Here is a 16133-nt window from a genome sequence, read left to right on the forward strand (position 1 = left end):
AGAGTGATCGAAATCAGTGGTAGCAGCTCCACCTTTTTCCGTTTGTTGTTCAAGTCTTCCTCTTTTTTCAACTCTTCCACTAATAGTATTAAAGTAAACTCCAGTCTCATGTCGTCTTTTGTAGCGTGTATTATGAAGGTGGACCTAATGTACAAATTTACTTCTCCATAAAAAAAAAAATTAACGTATGCGCAATCTCAAGAATCCACCCGGAAAAGAAATTTAAATAAAATCATCCACAGAATTCAATTCCTCTGTAATGGAATTTACGTTAAAACTGTGGCGTAGGTAATCAGTGTAAAAAATCGGTAATTGTGACTAAAGCCAGATCCTAGAAAATAAATGTCAGTTGCTTTTTTCTTCAAAGCAGCGAGAGAGAGAGAGAGAGAGAGAGAGAGAGAGAGAGAGAGAGAGAGAGAGAGAGAGAGAAAGAAAGATATACGAAAAAACCCCGACAAAATCAATTGCTAAAGAAAGGTTACACATTTTTATATGTTTTTTATTATAAGGGTGGTGAAAAAATAAATATAAAATATAGTTAAGTATAAAAATAGTTTAACAGTTTTAAAATGGGAAAATATATACAGTGAGAGAGGAAGGTAATAAGTGTTTGTTGTTTTGTCTTCAAAGCAGCGAGCAAGAGAGAGAGAGAGAGAGAGAGAGAGAAGAGAAAGAGAGAGTGAGAAAAAAAGAGAAAGGAAAAGATATGCGATAAAAAAACTATAAAATCAATTGCTAAAAAAGGTTACGTATATTTATATATTTTTATTATAAGGGTGAAATGGGGAGAATATATACAGAATATATAGATACAAAGCGAGCTAGAGAGGAAATAAATGTTTGTTGTTTTATCTCCGACGAGAGAGAGAGAGAGAGAGAGAGAGAGAGAGAGAGAGAGGGAGAGAGAGAGAGAGAATTAGGAATAATATATACAACAAGAGAATTCAGTAGATCACGCAGATTTAATTAACGTATATATAAATGAATTACCTAAAAATAACTGTAACTATGTTTGAAAAAATATAATTAATTACTGAACAAATTGTACAAAGCGAGCGAGCAATTTACTCATCGGGCAAAAGTAGGCATCATTGCAACGCCATGTTTGAATGGTACATTAGCGTTCGGTTAACATTCTAATACCGTTAATCCGGAATATAGGAATGGCGAGGGTTCATCCAATCAGAAGGAGTGGAATTAGTCTGGAGGGACTCTATTATTTAATTTAACGGAAAAGGGAAATATTTAAAATAAGGAGAAATTTAATATAACGGAAAAGGGAAATTTAATATAACGGAAAAGGGAAATTTAATATAACGGAAAAGAGAAATTTAATATAACGGAAAAGGGAAATTTAATGTAACGGAAAAGGGAAATTTAATATAACGGAAAAGGGAAATTTAATATAACGGAAAAGGGAAAGATTATGTTACGTCAATAAGTTTATGATCCAGTTACGAAGGGTAAACCCCCATATCTGTCCAAATTGCAGAATACCTACCGGGGATGACTGGGGGCGGTAGGAGGACTTGTTATTTAGAGGGCAAAAATATGAACTACTTCCTCTAAAGATAGATGCGATTGTAATGATGTTGCTTCTAGGATGAAATGTAGGATTTTATTATAGCGACTAAATGTGTCTAAAATATTATTCTAAAGTTACATTAGATAGTGGCTAATATTTTAGACATAATAAATTTGTATGTGGCATCTGTTATTGTAAACCTGCAGTACTTTGGCCCAAATGAGAATTTTCGCAATCAAAATATTATATAGGAGATAATAATGAACCTTAATCCAATCGAAAATTTGCGGGATTATCTTTCAGAAAGTGTAAACACAGTTATACAATTATATCATGGAAGTATGGTAAATCACACGCAACGGATCATCCAATTTCATGACTTGACGTTGTGAGACAATGTTATTCATAACCAAGGATTCGGCACTAAGTAATGATGTTTAATTCGTTTTGTTGCTCATTTTTTTTGCTTAAAATAAAATGATGCTCATACAGGATTATATTAGTAAATTCCCCATAACATGTTAGAAGTAAAAAAAAATTGTTTGGTTTTAAAATATTTTGATAAGGAAAAACATTTAAACATTAGTCTATAAATTTATTTATACCCATATATATATATATATATATATATATATATATATATATATATATATATATATATATATATATATATATATATATATAGCAGAACTGATAAATAGTGAAAACTTGAAGAAGGTGCCCAATACTATTGCAGAGCATATATATATATATATATATATATATATATATATATATATAGAAGGTGCCCAATACTATTGCAGAGCATATATATATATATATATATATATATATATATATATATATATATATATATATATAAATGTTTGAAGGTACAGAATTTATATACAGTTTTGAATAAGATAGGCGGAAGTTTCTCAAGAGCTCTTTCCGCTATCATCTCATCAGGAGAAAATCGATAGCGTAAAAAATAATATTATGTCAAAAATAAAGAGTTCTAATGGGGAACTTATTGAATGTGCCAAAAGTACGGGGACACTAAAATAAATTTATTAACGTTTAAAAATGATTAAAATATTGGCACAACGAGGGAAGAAAAAAAAAACGGGGGAAAAAAAATTTAAAATTTCCCCAAAGAGAAACAATACGTTGATGTAAGGCAAACTATCCTTGCGAAAAGACGGAAAAGCAGGTCTCGTAGTATATACCAAACGCAAGGACACAGAATAAAAGCAGTCGTAAATACTTCTGCGAATCTGTTTGGAAAGTATGTTACTCTTTTCCCTAATCCACGGTAATTTTATAATTTCAAGGGTCCAAGCTTTTTAGGGGATTTAAAATCCGTAACCTTTTTGAAAATACAGTCAACAGGTAACCATTATAGATGAATATTTCCCTGATCTTATAGAGTTCGGCGTCTAATCTGTTAGGCGAACAAATCATAGGGGCTCTATGTACCAAACTATTAATTAAGCCGACCTTACGTGATTTTGGTACAAAATGGTTCACATATAGGCCAGTAAATGTCGGCTGTCTATAAATTGTAGTGAGAAACTTGTACCAAATAGGATAGTTTGCCTTACATCCAAAATAGCAATATTGTATATCAATTCAAATGCCAGTGCGATGCTAGTTATGTTGGGCGAACATCCTTGCATCTTTTGACTCGTATAAACCAGCATGTTCCATCGAAGATCAGACAAGGGAGGATGGGGTCTGGTTGTTTCCCTCCTTCTGCAGCCTTGGACTCTGCTATTGGCCAGCATTTGGTTGACAACCCGTGCTGTGCCGATAGATATAAAATAGAATGGTTCGAGGTGCTACATAGAGCGGACTCCAGAAACCATTTAAAGATTTTGGAGTCTGTCTCTATTGCGGTGCGTCAACCTTCTTTGTGCCGGCAAAAGGAAACATCAAACGCATTGTTTCTCTTTGGGGAACTTTGAATTTTTTTTCCCCCCCGTTTTTTTTCTTCCCTCGTTGTGCCAATATTTTAATCGTTTTTAAACGTTAATAAATTTATTTTAGTGTCCCCGTACTTTTGGCACATTCAATAAGTTTCCCATTAGAACTCTTTATTTTCGAAATAATATTATTTTGTACGCTATCGATTTTCTCCTGATGAAATAATAGCCGAAAGAGCTCTTGAGAAACTTCCGCCTATTTTATTCAAAACTGTATAATATATATATATATATATATATATATATATATATATATATATATATATATATACTGTGTGTGTGTGCGTGTGGCTGTAATATGTATATTGTATATATATATATTACGTACATATATATTATATAATATATTATATATATACATAAATTATATACAATTATATACATATATATATGTGTGTGTACGATATATATATATATATATATACATATATATATACATATATATATATATATATATATATATATATATATATATATATATATATATATATATATATGGTAAAAATATTTATCACGGCCAGAAATAAGGACATGGGTGACTTTTTCCTTTTTTTTTTTTTTTTTGGTGAGACGATTGACAAATGGTAAACACGAGAGTAGACCCTCCTTATGTAGGTTTGTGGCGCTTAATGTGATCTACTTGTGACCCCCTTTTTTCTCTCCGGACTTGATATTGGTTATTTTTTCTAATTAGTGTGGCGAAGGCCAGCTCTTGTTTATACGATTTTTCCCAAAGGAAAAATAAAAAAATACCCATGGCCTTTTTCGTTGACATAATATACATATATATATATATATATATATATATATATATATATATATATATATATATATATATATATATATATATATATGGATCAAAGACACATACATGTCCACACACACACACACACACACACACACACACATACACACACACATACATATATAGATATATAATGATTTTTGAGGGGTATAACATTTCAATATTGCAATTACTGAGATTAGATATATTTTTTTATTTATCATTATTTTCTCCCATTTAATCAGAAAAATATAGTCTTCTACTTGTAATTGCAATATATATATATATATATATATATATATATATATATATATATATATATATATATATATATATATATATATAATTTGATTTTCGTTCCACTGGGAAATTTCTATTTCAAAAAGGAAATACCGTTCTGCAGTAGACGTTCTTAAAACTGTTTTACTTTGAAAAGTGGTATATCCTTCACTTTTTTTTTTCAAAATTGTATACCACTTTACTATATTGCAAGAAAATGCTATTTCACCAAAGAAGGTTTCTACCAATTCACCTTTACAGCTTTGATAAACATGTATAACAAGTAAAGTAATCCAAATAAAACATCCAAGATGAAAGAAAGGGGAATGTGTTTTTGTTTCTTTTCTTTTTCAAAACATGATTTATTTATTGAACAGCAGCAGGTATGCAGTCAAGGAGCATATTATTGCGTCTGGTGAATACTGTCAATGTACACAAAATACAATATATATTTACTATATATAGGACATAATATACATGTTATATAGGATATAATTATATGAACCCAGGTTATATTTTAATGAAATTTGATTAAGTACAGCCTAGCATTCACATCGCTTTACCAAACGCCACTTATGATCTTAGAATGGATTTCATTCGAGGATATTTAGGTTATGATTCAGGGTCAGTGATTCCATATATACGTTATACATTCATAACCTATACGAACGTATATCGGAATTAACTATCTAAGTTCGTTTCATTTCACTTTTCATCCCGGATGCTGCCCATCACTTTTTATCCATTAAAACATATCGACGTATCGATATCTTAATAAATTAAAATTCATTTCCATTCATCTCAGCAGAAGTTATACATATCAGTTCATGTCGACTTCGATTACATCTTAAACATCGAAAGATTTTATTAAATTACGCTAACACAACCCTCCAATGTGTCTCGACATTCAAACCCATCATCCCCGTATCGAATGTGAAACAGCGAAACAGTACTGTATGTGGATGACACTCTCTCTCTCTCTCTCTCTCTCTCTCTCTCTCTCTCTCTCTCTCTCTATATATATATATATATATATATATATATATATATATATATATATATATATAGCCATCCACATACAGTAATGCAGCTCATCAGTGCGGCTAGACAGGCAACTGCCTCAAGCCAGGATTGAAATATATATAATATATATATATATATAAAAGTGAAAGTGTCTCTGTGTGTGCGTGTGTGTGTCTGTGTGTCTGTGTACATTTCCCTACGCAATAACTCTGTCAATTTTTAGTCTACTGACTCGAAATTTGATATACAGGGTACTGAGATTTGGGAAAATCGACGTGATCGGTTTTCGGACAGAAATTTTGTGATTAAGGGGTCAAAGTTCAACGATTTGACCATTGAGAACTTTACCAAACTCCTCCTACAATTTTGGGCCTAAACACGTGAAATATTAGATATAGGTTCCTTGGACATGGATCTAACTTAATAATTTGATTTGAGCCCTAAACAATAAATTTTAAGGGATCATAATAGGGGTCAAAGTTAAAAAAATTGGCCGTTTTTTTTTTTTTTTTGCTCAGCATACACCTCAAAACACTCGGACAACGCCGGACACCCATTGCTAGTATATCTATAAAAATAAACGTGTCTGTGTATCTGTGTGTCTATGTACATTTCCCTATGCAATAACTCTGTCAATTTTTAGTCTACAGGCTCGAAATTTTATATACAGGGTACTGAGATTTGGGAAAATCTTTGGGATTGGTTTTCGGCCAGGAATTTGTCTGTTAAGGGGTCAAAGTCTAACGATTTGATATTTGAGAACTCTACCAAACTCCTCTGACAATTTTGGGTCTAAACACTTGAAATTTTAGATATAGGTTGTTTGGACATGGATCTAATAATTTGATTTGAGCCCAAAATTGTTATGGTGTCATAATAGGGGTTTTGAAGTTTAAAAAAAATTACCTCTGCGGTCTCTACCAAATTACTCGGACAATTTCTGGCCCAAACATTTGAAATTTCATATAAAGGGTATTCAGAGATAGGGCAAGCTTTTTAATCAGTTTGGGTCGAAAACTTTTAGTTACCAATATATAAATGTATGTATGCATGTATGTATGTATGTTTGCATGTCTGCCTAAAACTTTTGACAGAGGCGACGGATTTTACCAAGCTCAGTATCGTTTTGAAGTCGATCTTTCAGATGACAAATATCGAAAAATCGGTTCACCTTCAACTGGGCACTTTTCTATAGGGGGGGGGTCGCTTTTTTCACCGATATTTTTGAAAATCATCCTCTACTTACGATTGTTTAGCCTTAATTTAAACCTACGTCACTTCCGGTTTGGCGGTGGTTGTAACAGCAAAGACGTCAGGGTTTTTTTCCCGTTCTTTTCCTCCTTCGAGCCTGCCTTCCTACTACCATCTTTTATTTTTATTTTTTGCTCAACATACACATCCAAAACGTCGGCAACGCTGGGCTGAAATGCTAATATATATATATATATATATATATATATATATATATATATATATATATATATATATATATATATGTATATATATATATATATATATATATATATATATATATATATATATATATATATATATATATATATAATGAGGGGAGAGAGAGAGAGAGAGAGAGAGTATAAATAAATTAAGAAAATGATAATGTAAAAATATATATTAATGCATACAGGTTTATTCATTTATTCAATAAGGGTGATACATCAACTAGGAGTGTACGATAAGTAAAAACTCTTTATATCATGGTATTTCTCATCAGAAGAAGACAGAAGATGCTAGGTAACATAGTAGGGGTGCGACGTCTATTTACATTAGAAGCGAAATAATTATGCCGTGAGAGATAAAATATTGAGACTGTTTGGGGAAAGAGTGGGGGCACTAAAGTGACCTCTGTGATATAGCAGGAATATAGCTTTTATTATAAAACGAAGATAGGTGTATAACATATCTGCCCTGGTGGGTTTAATATAGGGTGTCTCAATAAAATGTATACACGCTTTAAATTATCTCAACTTGCTACATGAATACGCTATACCACGTTCCCAAGAAATGTTTAGGAATAAAGAATGGCACTTCCAGCAGGATGGATCACTTCCCCACTATCATCATGACGTAAGAGCATATCTTGATAGTCACCTGTGAAACAGACAGATAGAACGAAGAGGAAGTATTAAGTACTGTCAACACTCACCGGATTTGACCCCCCCCCCTCATGGATTTTTCTCTTTTTAGTGGGTGGATACATGAGGGCATGTAAAACACAGGGTTCAGACTACAAAACGAGCTACAATGAATGAGTTGAAAGCAACCATTGAAAGAATATGTATCAACATACCAATTGAACTGATTAGGAACCTTTTCAATTCAATCAGTGAGCGTTGTCACCTGTTCATGGACCACAATGGGCAATAATTTGAACACTTTCGATAATTAGCTGGTTTCTATATTTTTTTCACAGTATTTTGATATATGAAACTTTTCTTTCTTATAATAAATGTTGGTTTTATGGTGATTTAAAAAGTGTATACATTTTATTGGGACACCCTGTATATGCGTGCAATATGTGCGATTAAACTCTCGCGGGTAAGTGAATTGAAAGAGGATGCTTATTTAATCATATGTATTAATAGGCTATAATTATGGCAGGATTTACTTGAGGGGATTTATGCCATGTCCGTATATTTTATAGGAGGTATCAGAATTATAGCTTTGTATGTAAATAAATGATAAATTTTAGGAGTAGTTTATATAATAATATAATAAAGGTGAGCGGATATATTATAAAAAACAATATAAAAACAATTTTCAGTGAATGAGATAGAGGATAAACAGATGATAGAATAAGGGGATAAAAATACAAAAGAATATGGGATGAATAAAAAGTATAAAAATCATAGAATAATAATAAATAATAAAGGTATAAGAAATAGAGAGTTATTGAATATAAATAATAAAGTAAATATAAAATATATAAGTATGAAAAAATATAAACAGTCAAGTAAAACACGAAATAAGATAAAATAAAAATACGGCAGTAAAGAAAAATTTACAGTAAGCAAAAGTTCTTCAAAGGCAAGTAACCCCATTTCATAGTTATGACCCATTACTGCATACTAGCAGGACCTGTGGAAATTCCACAGCAGCATCTTTCATATGTAATATATTCCTTCTGCGCATTCTCTAGGCGTTCAGCATGAATAAAGACACCATTATATTATTGTAGTCCTTTTGTTAAGACTGTACCGGCCACCTCTTACAAAAATAATACCTTTAATACATTGGCTGGGCTGATTATTTCATTACAAACACTACAATCACATTGCATCATTTTTATAATTCTTGGATATGTTACTAATTTCGACAATAATTTTTCATAATTTTGTTGTAGACCCGTGCTAGAGGTTATACATGAAAGAAACCACAAGTAGTGTAAAGTGTATAAAATATAATATGTATTTATCATAAAGAATACAGGAGCCACTAAAGTGGTATGAGAGGAACGTGTTCGTAGCATGCGGTTAAACATGGTATGAATTTCTCCATTTAGTCTCTGAAGCCAGTGGTATACGTAGGACTGGTTGATTCCTCTAAGTTCTGAAATAGTGGTGATTTGTACCCCACAACAAATTTTACCCCACACTATCGCCCCTTTCTTACTAAAATAATAACTTTGATACATTGTCTGGGCTAATTATTTCATTACAAACACATCAGTCAATCTCGGGTATTCTCATAGTATATATGTTCCACCTATTTTATCCAATCCAGGGTGACGCCGTATATTCTGCTAGTATATATCTTCCCCAATCCCGGGACTGACTTTATGTCCGCCACCCCACTGTTAAAAATATATATGAAATAAAGTAATGTTTAAATCGTAAACTGTTTCAGCCATGTTCGGAACTGACTTCATATCCCCTACCCCACTGTTAAAACTATACATGAAATAAAGTAATGTTTACATCGTAAACGATTTCAGCCATTTCCGGGACTGATTTCATATTCCCCACCACACTGTTAAAAATCTACATGAAATAAAGTAATGTTTAAATCATAAACTGTTTCAGCAGCTTTTCGAAATTAATGCATTAAAAAATTTACACGGTTACTTCAACATGAATTTCTGAGTGTAGTATCTGTCTCATCATTCCAGTGACTTTCGCCCCACCCCCACCTCGTTAAGAAGAGTTTTTGCAATTATTGCCATGAGAGCATTAAGGATGAAAATATGAACTCAGGATCACTTAATATATTTACGTGATTTTTTAAATTTACAAATAAGCCCCTAGCGTGCACTGGTCAATTTACCTGATTTTTTGGAATCAGCAATACATCCATGTGATATTTGAAATATGACATCATAAATATATTATATGCATCTTTTTTAACAGACGTCATCACCGGAAATAAACACGTCAGATTATCGTCCCCCTACTCGAAAAGAAGGAGGAGATTATGCCTGGGATGTCATTAAACACTCACCAAATCAATTAACTCACATTTAGTATAATGTATATTTAATACGATAGCGTGTGTTGTTAAATCTCAACCAATGAAATTTGCCGGAAAGCGTGACTCACAAACAACACACACGCTATCGTATTAATATACATATGATTAAATAAGCAATCTATTTCAATACACTTACCTTATATTCTTCCCGAGAGTTTAGTTACGCATATTGCACGCACTATGGAATATATGCTATACACCTACCTTCGTTATATAAGAAAAGCTATACTCCTCCTATATCACAGAGATCAATTTAGTACCCCACCCCTTCCTAGTCTCAATATCTTATCTCTCACTGCACAATTATTTCGCTCCTAATGTAAATAACGTTAGATGTCACATCCCTATTCTGTTACCTCCTTTTCAAATACCATGGAATAAAAAGTTTTTACTTATTCTGCACCCCTAATTGATGTATCACCTTATTGAATAAATAAATATATATATATCAGTATATATTTTTATATTGTCATTTTCTTAATTTATTGATAGTCTTTATAAGCTCAAAAAAATTATTAAGCTTTGCATTATCCCGATAAATCTCCTCTTAAAGAATCGATCATTTTTATTCTTGTAACCCCCCATATATATATATATATATATATATATATATGTGTGTGTGTGTGTGTGTGTGTGTGTGTGTGCGCGTGTGTGTATGTAATAGCAGCCATCTATTATGGCTATGATGATTATGGCTATGTTATGTGGCTAGACATAATGAATTAAAAAAAGACTATAATGGTTAGCTAATCGGTTTTGAATCTCTCTCAACAGAGCTAAATCGAGGCTAGGATTTTAATTAAAATAAAAAATATGATGTTATTGAGATTATAGTGAGGAAAATGGAAAATATAGGCAGGAGAAATTGAAATTCTTGAAATTGCGTTTTATACATATTTGATTACAATCAGATTTACGTATTTGCAATCTGAATAGCTTATTGAGATCTGGAACAACTGCCTTTGTTTTTGACTAAATAATTTTATACATATGATTAAAATTACATCAAGATAAGGCATATTTGAAATTTCCCTTAAGAAAGCATGTGCAGTTTCAAGACCTATTTTCTTTTCGGGAAAATGTTACATTTGAAGACACGTTTAAATTTTTTAACCTTTATATATAGAAATTTTTTTTATATATTTAGCTGGTTTCTTATAAAATTTTTTAACCTTTATATATAGAAAACAACACAAAACCATTTTTAGGTTTCTTTTATCTATCTAGTGATAGCTAAGATGGTAACGACAAAATAACGACGATGGCTGGGAAGCTGAATGTTGTGCTTTTTATTTCAGCTGATGGCACCGAAGTTATTTTTTTGTAACTTTTGATTATATTGATTTTATGTAATCTGTTTTTGATTTTTTTAAAATCACTATTACTTTATTTATTGTTAAATATGTTTAATATGTTAGTATCTGTATTAGATGCTATTTTGTTAATGTTAGGCTGTATTAATAATATAAATGTCTATAATTATTAAGTTAGAAGTTTTAAATTTCGTGTAATATATTATTACTTTAATCTTTTATTTTGTTTGATAAGCTTCATTATATTGGTTATTATCTTTTCATCGTTTATAATTAGTGTGCATTTAATTTTTCTAACACACACGCATACACACGCATACACACCCACACCCATATATATATATATATATATATATATATATATATATATATATATATATAAAGCTGAATGTCTGTGTGTGTATGTGTGTGTCTGGTCACGAATCGGCTCCTATATGGTTGACTATTTTTAAAAAAAACTGATTACATATAATGATAGAAGATGTATCGAGACACAGGAATGGGTATGTTTGATTTGGCAGAACGGTGGTTCATTAAAATTGTGGAGTCTGCGTTCGCGCCTGGTCCACAAAGTATCGAAATAAAAAAAATACAAAATAAAATAAAAAACGTTTACAAGTGTTTTTGATATAGATGTACATAATGATACTTTGATAAGTATGTTTTAACTTAAATAGGGATGGTATGATAAAATTGTGGGGTCTGCGTTATCGCGCCTGGCATCCATAGAATGGAAATAGGCACAAACTTTAATAAAGACTTTTCATATCTATCTGTGTAAGTATACTTTGATAATTATGTTCCTGTTTGAAGAAATATCCTATAATAAAATTATGGGGTGTTCGTTCGCACCTGACCTCCATAGAATGGAAATATGTCATAAAATTTAACAAGGTTTTTTAAATATAGATTCACAGAATATTGTGATAAGTGTTTCAGTGTTAACAGGTATGGTATTATGGAGTTTATCTATTTTATTTTTACTTTCATCATATTTTGCTTTGGTTTTGATACCCTCAAATTCAACCCAAATTTACAACCTTTCCTTTTCATAACCTATCATACTTTAATAAATCAGTCAATTTTCTGTAGGCTGTTTTTGAACCCAGTCAACGACGGGTACTTTTGCTAGTATATATATATATATATATATATATATATATATATATATATATATATATATATATATATAATTAATGAAAATGGATAAAATCCGACGATATGAAAGATGGAGGCGAAGAGACCTAGAGGGTCAACATTTCGTCCGTCTTATGCAGGCTTTCTTAAGAGGGATGGTCAATGACGCAAAAGACAGGCGAAACGTCGAGCTCCTAGGTCTCTCCGCCTCCATGAGCGGTTTGAGTACTATAGAAGTGGTTGACAAATGTCGTTTAAAATAGACATTTGGCGAGATCATTTGCTCGCACCGCTCCTGTGGGTCGATGGGTAGAACTGCCGACTGTCAACGCGATGGTTCAAGGTTCAATCCTCGGTTTGGGAGAGGTGCTAGTCTAGCGACACTGATGAGTTGCGATACAACGAAACAGTACTGTATGTTGATGATTATATATATATATATATATATATATATATATATATATATATATATATATGTATATATTCAGGCAGACGGAGTGTTTTTGCTTGATCTTTTTTTGTAATTTTTACATTTTTCGAATGGTCATTCTTATGTCTCGGTCGAATTTGTGCAGGAAAGTTCCGTAGTTGTTTTCGTCGATCTGGGTTTTTTTCTGCATGCACTTTAAAATGTTATTACTGTTTTCAAAATTTACATTGTAAACTTTTGGTTGTTTGGCTCTTATATACAGTGCTTCCAGTCTTCTTAAGTTTTTATCATTAAGTCTATGTATTGCTGTTGGTTGAGGTAATAGAAATTACTAGTTTTATCAACTTTTACGAAAAGGTTATTTAATTTCTTAACAAAAAACTGTCAGGAGGCTAACAACAGTAACCTAGTTGAAATTATCAACAACGTAAGCAGGGAAATTTCAGAGGATCTACAAATTAGCAGCAGAGTTAGTAAAATAAAGGAAAATGAGGCATACCTCCTACTTAAGAATTACAAACACGACTTCCTGATAAAACCAGAAATCAGATTAATTAACCCCACTAGACCGGAAATTGGGAAAATCATCAAAAGAATTCTGGAATAATCAACCTCAAAATTAAAGCGAAATACAACTTCAACGACCAATATTGCTGATAAGAAAAAAAACTGCCTTCGTGCAATTCGACATTATGGACTAATCACAAAGGAGCTCTATTTGAAAGCAATTGAGTTTTCCACAAACTCCACTAATATCCCAGCCGGTGATATTAATATAGTAATGAAGAGCTGTACTATGGTACTTATTAATAGCAGTGAACAATGGACAAAATTAGCCGAAATGGCTTCTTTGTCTTAACCATGGGCTCCCTGGACTCGACAGAAACTACAGACTTAGTCAGGTTATTCATACTACTATGCCAAATTCAATAATTAGAATAAATTATAATTCCTCCAATGATGAAACATTCAATAAATACAAAAATACGACTAGAATAAGTAATTGAGGTAGAAATATAATCTGGTTCACCCCCTCAACCTAATGGTAAAAACAAAACTTGGGAATAGATTTCTATATCTTATAAATAAACACTTCCTACCAAGCAGTACACTGATACACTCTTTAACAAAACACCTTAAAACTAACTATAGCTGTACTGAAAACCTGGAAAGAATCATAAAAAGCACGATAATAAAATATTAAGGAGAAATAATCGCACTATGGACACTAATAATAGTGGTAATAGTAAGGCCTGCAACTGTCAAAAAACCGACTAAGTAATAATTGCCTCAATTCTTTGGTGGTATACCAGGCTAAAATATATGCCGCAGAAGACCTAGAAATAGAAAAATTCTACACAGGCAGTACCTCAATGACCTTTAAAACCTATTCCGTTTGTGGTAGCTATACTACTATGCATAGCCCTTCATTCCCAATATATTAATTAATAAATGAATCAAGGGAAGTATCGAAAGGATACAAAGTGGCCTCGGTACATCACAAACTAATAACTATACTTACTAAAAGCCAGCACAACTCTAATGAATAACTATACTTACCGAAAAACGTAGTAAAATAGACTAACATAAGTAACTTAGCTAAATGAAGGAAAGAGCCACCATTCAAATCTTATCGCCTAATAAACAAATAATTAAAACACAATATGCCACCAATTGGATAAAAGTGACTGCACTCTGCATACTTACTAATAAATACACCCAAAAACGAAAAACTAAAATAATTTATGTGGTCAATGAAGCATTGATATATACCTATGAGAAGTATTATCGTAAAGTAGCGTTATATAAAGAAATCAATCACAATTTGATTTCAAATGATAGCTATGTACTCAAACTAGATGGTTTATGCAAACATGATGTTCTTTTAATACAGATACAGCTATGCTATTATGTATCTGTTTACATGTAAACGGTCTGCAAAACTTATCTCTATAACGAAGCATAAAATGACAATATATATATATTAGCAGAAGTACTCGTCGTTGACTGGGTTCAAAAACAGCCTACGGAAAATGGACTGTGATTGATGAAAGTATGATAGGTTATAAAAAGGAGGGGGTTGTAAAGAAATAGGTTTTGATACTCAAAGATTTTACCCTAAGCAAAATATCATGAAAGATAATTTTCGCGAAAAAATATTTTTTTATATCAACTTTGTTTCCATTCGTAGCCAACAGTGACCAACAAAGTGATGTTTCCTTACAAAGAGAAAATGTTATATATATATATATAATAATATGAATATACAAGAAATAAATGTTACCATAGTCAATAAAAGTTACTTTTATGGTAGAAAAGTTCATTGGTTTGTATTTTTTAAGTAGTTCGTAATTTTTTTTTAATTCACGAACCGATTTTAAAAAAATCAAAATGCCAGCGACTTTGAAATGGAGAGCCCCGTTTTCAATTTGAAGGAGGGGTACCTGAGCATTCTGTGTTAACAATTTAAGAGAGTTCCGTCAACGTAAGGAATATTTAGAAACATATTTTAATGTTTTCCGTTATTTTGTGCTTCGATTATGGCATGTGTAGTTTATATAAAAATTCATTTAAGTAGTTATCGCCTCAAATTTCGTTTTAATTTCGGTTCGCTGAAATTATTTCAAGTAAAGAGCATTAAACACTATTTCAAAACAAAAAAAAAGCATGAACTGAACTTTTATTGACTATGGTCACATATATTTTTGTATATTTATGTTTTCGGGTAGTCTTTTGTTGGCTTTTTTACTAAACACTCTTACTAAATAATATCGACGAAATATCGAAAAACAAAGAAACAAAAACAGTTTTGAAAAATAATGAAGCTTTACTTACTTTAGTAAAATAATCCGAAACAGCAAAATGGGATATTAAAAAAGTAAACACGTAATTACTTTAGTTTTTTAAAGCAGAGAATCGATATAAATATAAATAAGAAGAACAGCTTCGTTTCAGTTTTACAGTATTGAACGGTGTAGTATTGCGCCATCGGATTCAGGGTTGTACTATTGTAATGTAAATAACACGCAGAAAGGGTTGTAATCAACTGAATTACTTCTAGTACACTGACAAAAAAGCTTAAACAGATATATAAATAAAAATAAAAAGGTTATGCAATGTTTTTAAAAGGACACGTAATCACGTGAGCAGGATTTTTTCCTTCTTTTGACACGATAACAAGTAACGTTCTTAT

The sequence above is a fragment of the Euprymna scolopes genome, chromosome 7 (assembly GCF_053919585.1).
Source record: "Euprymna scolopes isolate OS-2025 chromosome 7, ASM5391958v1, whole genome shotgun sequence".
In the NCBI taxonomy this organism is placed as follows: Eukaryota; Metazoa; Mollusca; class Cephalopoda; order Sepiida; family Sepiolidae; genus Euprymna; species Euprymna scolopes.